We start from the raw sequence: 8,825 nt of genomic DNA on the forward strand, positions 1-8,825 counted from the left end.
TTTAATGTACCTTTTGAGAACAAATCGAGTGTCCAGTTTCTTGCATGTGTGTGTGTGTGCTTCTGGGGCTGGAATGCTCTTCCTCGGCCAACTGAAAGCAAAGCCTGGATCCTTCTCCTCTCAGAGACTCAGTCTCGTTTCAGTGGTTTTAAAGTTAGGGAGTTCATGACCAAAAGGAAAGAAGTGTCCTCATTTTTCTTTTTTAATTTTAAACGACCACCGTCTACAGTCTTGCTGTAGTCTTTGGGAACTTGAAGCATATCGCGTTCGGTTGGCTTTATGTCTGGTCGATCTAACAGAGTCGAAATTCTCTCGGCATTGAATGTGTGATTACATCGTATTGTCGTCTGTGGGGTTACACAAACAAAATAAGCCGTTTGATTTTATACTCTTTTCTTTTCCTGGTTGGGTCTCCCCGCTACTTTCTAATAACAGATAGAGGGCGTAGGCGATTAAGGTCATTTGCCTCTCTCCTGACTTCACCCTCCGCCTCCACTTGTCCACAGTTTGCCACGTCCCCACCTTTCCACTTTCACTTCACCCAACACAAAAACTGTTTGTGTGGTTGGACAGTATCTTGCGTAGGAGGGTCCTTGGGACAAATGGTAAACGTATTTGGATTTCTTTCACAGGTAATAGGCTGTGTTTCTTGACTCTTGCTTGTGCCCTGACTCTGCTGTGTGCCAAGTTTTATGCCAAGCCCTTTGCGTGCATTCTTTGATTTTAACAGCATATGTGGTGCATCACCACACCGTCCCTGTTTGGCAGATGAGGAAACCGAGGTTCCGAGTGCTTGAAGTAAAGGGCCATCCCTCTGCTAAGTGGTAGAGTTGGAGTTTGGAGCAAGTTTCTCCGATTCGAAGGCGTGGGGTCTGCAGCTCTGCTGTGCAGACCGAGTTACTCACTGGGAAGTCAGGGTCACGGCATAGTCCCGAGGAAGGGCCCCTGGGGGATCTAGACCCATGCGTTTGTTGACTTGGTTGTTCAAAGAAAACCGCAGGTTCTGGGGGCCCCCCTGCCCTGCCCACATACCACCTGCCAAACATCACTTTTCTTCTTCAGGGCCTCACTCGTCTCATCTGTCAAACAGAAATAATATTATGTTAGGTGGACTGCATAGCTCTCTTATAAAAAGAAAAAAAAAATCACTCTGGACTCACAGGAAACTGTGAAGACGGTACCGAGAGGGACCGAGAGGACCTGTGTCCCCTTCACCCGGTTTCCCCCAGTGATTACATCTTATGTAACTGTAGCACGTGCAGACCAGAAAATTGATGTCTGTATAAATCTGTGCCATTTCATTACCTGTGGGTTAGTGTGACTGTCCCCAAAAGCAGGATATAGAACTTTTCAGTCACCGCCAAGAGCTCCCACTTAGAGTCACCGCCCCCCACACCCCCTTCCTAAGCCCTGACCACTGCTAATTTATTCTCTATGTCTGTAATTTTGTCATTTCAAATCTCTTTGAAACCCACAATTGTGTTTTCATTATGAAATATCTCGATCGGAAAAGCTCAATACTTACATGACCGCTGCTCAGATTTGACAATATGCAGATTTAATAAATGTCATTGTATTTCTTTCACCACTTACAAAAATATCAAATTGATTTTAAAGCTTTGTCCCACTATCCAATCCTATTGGCCCCTTACCCTTCCCAGAAATAAACTCTACCCCCGTTACTGTCCACGGTTTTCTCTTTTTGTACGTAACTAGGAGCCTATAACATCATATAGCGTAGTTTTGTGTGTTTTAAAAATTTACCTAAACAAATCAACACATATTTATTGAGTGCCTACTGTGTGCTTGGCATTGCTCTAGACCCTGGGAATATGATGGTGAATAAGGCAAAAACCTTTGTCCTAAATATATAAACATATGAACAAATGGGATGCTTGTAGGTATCTGTAAATTCGAAAATGATGACATAGGATATTGTGGTTCAGACTGGCAGAGGGTAGGGGAATGAGGGGGTTGGTAGGGCACCGAGGAAAGGCCTTGCTGAAGATACTGCATTTAAAATCAAAACCTAAACAGGGGTGCCTGGGTGGCTCAGTTGGTTAAGTGTCCCACTCTTGACTTCAGCTTAGGTCATGATCTCATGGTTTGTGGGTTTGAGCCCCACATCAGGCTCTGCACTGATGGTACGGAGCCTGCTTAGGATTCTCTCTGTCTCTGTCTCTCTCTCTCTCTCTCTCTCTCTGTCTCCCTCTCCCTCTCTCTCTGCCCCTCCCCTGCTTGGGCACTCTGTCTCTCCCTCTCTCAAGACAAAAACAAAAACAGAATACTTAAAATCAAAACCTGAACGATAAGAAACAACAAGTCAAACAGAAGGAACAGCAAGCAAGTGCCGATTCCCTCACATGGGAATGAGTTTGGTGTGTACATCAAAGAGCAAGACTTCGCACAGAGGCTGGATGTGAACACTGGGCAGCATGAAGGAAAGAGGGGGGGAGGACTGGAGGGTAAGAAGTGGGAAGGAGGCGGAGAGGATTAGGAAAGGCCGAGGAGACCTCGCTAAGGAATTTGGATTTTATGAAGGCTGCTGTGGGAAGCTGTTGAAAGGTGGAAGCAGGATGGTTGCCATGGGTGCCATGGTTGTCATGTGGAAGATGGCAGAAGGAAGGACACGAATGGGAAGCACTTAGGCTGTTGCAATTTTTCAGGGAAGCGATAAGTCAGAGGGATGGTGACACCTTCCAATAAAATGAAAAGGCTTGATATCACTTTCTCCTGCCATTTGCCTTTCAGATTCAACATTGTGTTTCAAAATTTACTTATGTTGATACTTTTAGGTGAAGTGAATTCATTTTAACCGCTATGTATGTTCCGTTGTATGAGTGTACCAAATTTTCTGTTTATTCTCTTATTAAGAGACTTGAAAGATATTTCTGTTTCTCCTATACACAGTTCTGCCCAAAGCATCCTCATATATGGGTTCTTATGGATAGGATACCAGACTTCCTCTGGGATATACACCTGGCAATAGAATTGCTGGGCTCTGTAGGTATGCCCATTGTCAACTTTGTACAAAATTGTTCTCCAAAGAGGTTGGACCAATTTATGGTAACTAGCCGTGTTTGAGAATTTCCATCTCCCCACATCCTCAACATTTGGTGTTGTGCTTTTAACCATTGCCACTCTGATGGGTATGAAATGGAGGGTCATTGTTGTCATAATTTGCATTTCCTGCTTACTAGCTACTATGTTTCTTGGTCCTTTGGGTTTCTTTTCTGGGAATTCCTCCTTCCTATCCTATGCCCACTTTCCCATTGGGCTGTTTGTCTGTTTCTTATTGATGTGTAGGAGTTCTTTATATATTCCACATAATAGTCCCTTGTTGGGTTTTATTTTATTATTTAATTTTAATTTTTTAAATGTTTATTCAGGTTTTTTTAAGGTTTTTTTTTTAATGTTTATTTATTTTTGAGAGAGAGACAGAGACAGCGAATGGGGGAGGGACAGAGAAAGAGGGCGACACACAATCGGAAGCAGGCTCCAGGCTCCGAGCTGCCAGCACAGAGCCTGACCCAGGGCTCGAACCCATGAACCGTGAGATCATGACCTGACCAGAAGTTGGACACTTAACCGACTGAGCCACCCAGGTGCCCAAAATGTTTATTCAGTTTTGAGAGAGAGAGAAACAGAGCGTGAGCAGGAGAGGAGCAGAGAAAGAGGGAGACACAGAATCCAAAGCAGGCTCCAGGCTCTGAGCTGACAGCACAGAGCCCGACGCAGGGCTCAAACTCACAAACTCTGAGATCATGCCCTGAGCCGAAGTTGGATGCCTAACTAACGGAGCCACCCAGGTGGCCCCTACCTTGTTGGCTTTTATATATTGAAATATGCATTGAAAACACCTTTCTGTGGTTTATGCATTAAAAACTCTTTTCCGATTTTAGCTTATCTTTTTTACTTTTGTAAATAATGGTTTACATTTGAAATTTTACCACAGTCAGATTTACCAATCTTGTTCTTTATGTTTTATGTTTTCCAACCCTGAGGTCATAAAAATATTAAAGTTTAGCTTTCTACTTTAATTACTGAATTGACGTGGAGATTAAGTTTGTGAATGACGGGAAGTGTGGATTTCTAAAAAAATCTTTTTTCCAAATGTCAAATGACCTGATCCAACACCATTTATTGAATAGTCTTCTTTCCCTGCTGATTTGTAATGTTACCTCTGTCATGTATCAAGTTTTCCCATTAGCATGGGTCTCTTTGTGGGCTGTCTATTCTGTTTGCTTGTTCTATTTGTCTGTCCGTACACCAATGCCATTCTTTTGACATCACTGTGGCTAAACCATAAGGCTTGCTAACTAGTGTGGTGAGCTGCTTTTCTTTGCACTTCTAAGTTATCTTGGGCGTTTTTGGTTCTTTGCTCTGATACTAACTTGTAGATCAACTTGTCAAATGCCACAGGGGGAAAACCTATGGTTTTAATGTAATTGCCGTGAATTTGCAGACTGATCTGGAGAGAACTGCCATCTTTACCTTCCCATCCCATACAGGAGCATGGTTTCAGTTATTCAGGTCTTTCATGTGCTTCAATCAAGCTTTACTCCGTAATGACCTTGAATTTCCTTTGTTAGATTTGTTTATAAGTTCCCCAAGTTTTTGTTACTGTTGTCAATGGAATCTTGTTTTTATTTTTTATTTATACCTTTTGTTAGTTTTCTGTTGGGATATGGGGTTACTATTGATTTTTTTTCACTACTGATTTTTTAATATTCATTTGTATCCAGCAGCATTTGTAATTCTAGTAGTTTGTCTGAAGAGTCTTTTAGATTTTTTTGTAGACAGTCATATTGTCCGTAAATAGCTGTTTTAGTGTTTCAGTTAGCCAACGTTTTACATAATTTCCTTAAGCCCCTTCCAAACCGTAGGATTTATGATTCCATTCAGTGCTTTTGTATCTATGTGTGGGGGAAAATAAGACATGGGTACTCATTCCTGATGCATTATGTAATATCTCGATATGTTGTACAACAAGTTTCCTTTAGGGGTCCCCGGGTGGCTCAGTGGGTTGAGCATCAGACTCTTGATTTCGGCTCAGGTCATGATCTCACAGTTTTGTGAGTTCGAGCTCCGTGTCTGGCTCTGTTCAGGCAGCACGGAGCCTGCTTCAGATTCTCTCCCTTTTCCTCTCCCTCTGCTCCTCCCGTTTGTGCTGTCCCTGTCTCTCTCGAAATAAATAAATAAACTTAAAAATTTTTTTTTAAAAAAATGAAAAAACTGGGGCGCCTGGGTGGCTCAGTCGGTTGAGCGTCCGACTTCCGCTCAGGTCATGATCTCGCGGTCCGTGGGTTCGAGCCCCGATTTGGGCTCTGTGCTGGCAGCTCAGAGCCTGGAGCCTGTTTCAGATTCTGTGTCTCCCTCTTTCTCTGACCCTCCCCTGTTCATGCTCTCTCTCTGTCTCAAAAATAAATAAATGTTAAAAAAAATGAAAAAAAAAATGAAAAAACAAAAAAAATTTTTTTCCTTTATTTTTACCTCCTATTCTCTTTTCTACTTAATTTATTAGGAAATTTTCACTGAAACTTTGATAATAAAAATAAAATATAATTTAAAAAACCTTTAAGAGATTAGACACCATTCATCACTTGCTGGTAACCGTGATACCACCATAGACTCAGACAAATGCTACATATATTACGGATTGCAAGACGTGGGTCAGGAAGAAATGAGAAAGGGGCACCTGGGTGGTTCAGTTGGCTAAGTGTCTGACTCTTGGTTTCAGCTCAGGTCATGATCTCACAATTTGTGGATTCGAGCCCTGTGTCGAGCTCCATGCCGACAGTGCAGCGCCTGCTTGGGATTCTCTCTCTCTCCCTGTCTCTGTTCCTCTCCAGCTAACACGCACACACACACACTCTCTCTCTCTCCCTCAAAATAAATAAATAAGCAAAAAAAATTAAGAAAACATGAGAAAAAGAAAACTTTGTCAATTTTTGGTATTTGTAGAACACACATAGACATGCATACCGTGCGTGTGTGTGTGTGTGTGTGTGTGTGTCTAAAGTCATGTGAGCTGCACAACATATTGGAATAAGAACATCTTTTCTACTGTTGGAAACATCCAATCCAGGAAATGGATCCAGTTTCCAATTAAGATTCAAAGGTTGTGTGATAGGCTTTTAAGAGACTTTGGGAGGTGTTATTTCCCTAATCTCTGATGCGTCCCTTGGACCAGGAGAGGTTCAAGTTTGGATGGTCTTCAACTCTTAGGATTCTAGTCAGGATAGTCCGAAGGGCGGGTTGTAGCAAAACTCCCCTTCCCTGCTCAGCTCCTCAGAAAAGATGGCGGCTCTTTTCTGCCTCGGAGCTCTGGATTCTGTAAGTCACTAAGTCACTGCCCTAGCATTATGTGGTGTGGTGGTGGTGGGATAAGGAACACAAAAATTCAGTGAATTTGTTGTCACCTGGGTCTTCTGCGGTGTCTGCAGTTTCCTGCGTGAAACAAGAAGGGCACCGGGTCCGCTCTCTTGGAAAGCCTCCTGAAGGGGCTGGCCTATAGAAATTTGCTGGGCCTGCTTTTCTGGGTTGTCCAGAGCTCCCTGGAGGGAAGTCCAGTCAGGATGTGGTCTGAACGGAGAGGCAGTTACCAGTCTGCTTACGCTACCACCGAATCTACTTGGTCAGAGACCAAGTCGTAGCTGTTCCCCGAAGCTATGAGAGTAAACACTGCCTCCTATTTTTAGTAGTTCCCTGCTTGCAAAAATAGCTTGAAATCCAGACCTTTGAGTCTCAACAGCCTTCAGCTTAACAGGCCATCCTGTGGTAACAACCACCGCGACAATAATACCCGGCACCGCTAACATTTTTCTGGAGTCGCTCTGCACAGGTATTAGGTTAAGTTCCCTTGCTTCATCCTCGCATGGAGTAGTCATTGTTATTTATCCTTATTTTTCAGGTGAGAAAACCAAGATTCAGAAAAGTTAGGCACCTGCCCAAAGTCCAAAAGCCTTTGAGATGTAAGGCCCAGTCCTGAACCCACGTCAGTCCAGCCAGAGGCCACAGCCTGTGTTTTTGACCACTTCTTATTCCTGCTTTCCCACATTCCACAACAGGGTCTGTGGTGGGATGTTTATTACATGAGATCTGGTCCAGGTTCTCCAAGGAACTTTAGTTGATCACTGGAGTCAAGTTCAATAATCAAGAAATTGTGTCCATCTATATGGGAGATATTAAATGCCAGTTCTCTTATTGTTTCACTATTTTTAAAAAGCTATCAGATTTACAAAGTTACCCTATTCTCATCATGTTACCTTTTTACAGAGAAACCCAAGGTATTTTTCCAACACACTGTTATTTGGGGTAATTGCTTGACAGTTTGAAGGGCACCCAGTAGCTGTGTGGAATGTAGTCTTAAAATGGCCAGTGAAGCGGTGCCTGGGTGGCTCAGTCGGTTAAGCCTCCGACTTCGGCTCAGGTCACGATCTCATAGTTCGTGGGTTCGGGCCCCGCATCGGGCTCTGTGCTGACAGCTCGGAGCCTGGAGCCTGCTTCGGATTCCGTGTTTCCCTCTCTCTCTGCTCCTCTCCTGCTCACACTCTGTCTCTCTCTCTCAAAAATAAACATCAAAACATTTTTTTTAAAAAATGGCCAGTGAAACCATCAGAGGATGAGCAAACTGTGAGGGTGGAGCCAGAAGTGTGGCTGCCTGTTCCTCGTCGACTGCTTTACCAGAAACATCAGGTTCAGGGGCTTGTATTTACGGAGATGATTGGCCTGCATTATCAGAGCAGCTGCCCCTGGAAAATTTCTGAATTAAATGTATCGATTTTACGTAAGTGGCGTATGGAAAGCAAGGCGTTGGTTCGGTTACCTACTTAAAACGAGTTCAGGGAACACCCACATGGAGACAGTATACTTGTTTCTAATTTGACAGCTCTCAGAGGGAAAACACCGTGGGGCCGGCCACTTCCTGGTGAGTCCTCGCAGGGTGCGTGCCTGTATGAGATCTCCGCTAATTATGTGGCGAGGTCAGGTTGCAGGTGGTGGCCTCACAGAATGCCTGCTCGCCGGGGGGGGGGGGGGGGGGGGGGGGGGGGGGCTGTGTGCGTAAGAGTCAAGCCTCTTTCGCTTACAAGTAACAGAAATCTACTTCAAACTGGCTTAAGCAAAAATAATAATAATAATAATACATATACATGATGTGTATACATTACGTATGTGTACATCACACGTATGTATACATGTATCCAACCATACATGAGATCACAGAAATAGGACAGGCGTGCCACTCTGGGGATACAAGCTTACCTCGTGGACTCCAAGGATCGAGTTTTGGGGGCTTCAGGAAAGACCAGAACGCTTTTGGTCCGGGGCAGCTGTCCCGTCAGGCACCTCCTCTCTTGGACCCGGGGCTCCTTGTCCCTGCTTCCCTGCCTTCTCTTTTCTCTTCTCATTCTCTGTGGGTCACCTTCGTCTCCTGCTCTGTGCATGATTGCCTCACAACTCACAATGTCATCTGCCCTCAGCTTCTGTAACCAGAAGACCTTGCCTCCGTCCTTCAAGTCCAAATTCAGGGTCAGAGAATGTAACTGACCCAGACCACATCAGGTCAGCTCTGGCCTGGGAGGGGGGGGGGGGGCGGGAATTGGGCTCAAACACGATGTTAGGGGGCTATGCCTATGTGAGAAGGGCCAGTTTCCAAATACATCCTTTTCTTTCTATTCTTCTGAACACACAGGTTCTAAAAAATAAAAATAAAAATAAAAGTCGATGTTTTGGGTCACTGTTAATCCTCTAAAAGTGTGAGTAGTAGAGGCTGTCCTTGCACAAATAGGCCATATATCAGTACAATATGGGGAAGGCCTATT

At 44.1% G+C, this 8,825-nt stretch overlaps 1 long non-coding RNA gene across 1 annotated transcript; it reads right to left on the reverse strand.

The window, feature by feature from the left end:
- Positions 1–401: 401 nt before the first annotated feature.
- LOC123590730 lies at positions 402–8,619 on the reverse strand. The gene is made up of 2 exons (XR_006708952.1): positions 8,266–8,619; positions 402–1,079 (listed from the first exon to the last, which is right to left on the reverse strand). It is a non-coding gene; the product is annotated as an uncharacterized LOC123590730 (long non-coding RNA).
- Between the last annotated feature and the right edge of the window lie 206 nt (positions 8,620–8,825).

This window comes from Leopardus geoffroyi, chromosome B4 (genome assembly GCF_018350155.1).
Source record: "Leopardus geoffroyi isolate Oge1 chromosome B4, O.geoffroyi_Oge1_pat1.0, whole genome shotgun sequence".
Classification (NCBI taxonomy): Eukaryota; Metazoa; Chordata; class Mammalia; order Carnivora; family Felidae; genus Leopardus; species Leopardus geoffroyi.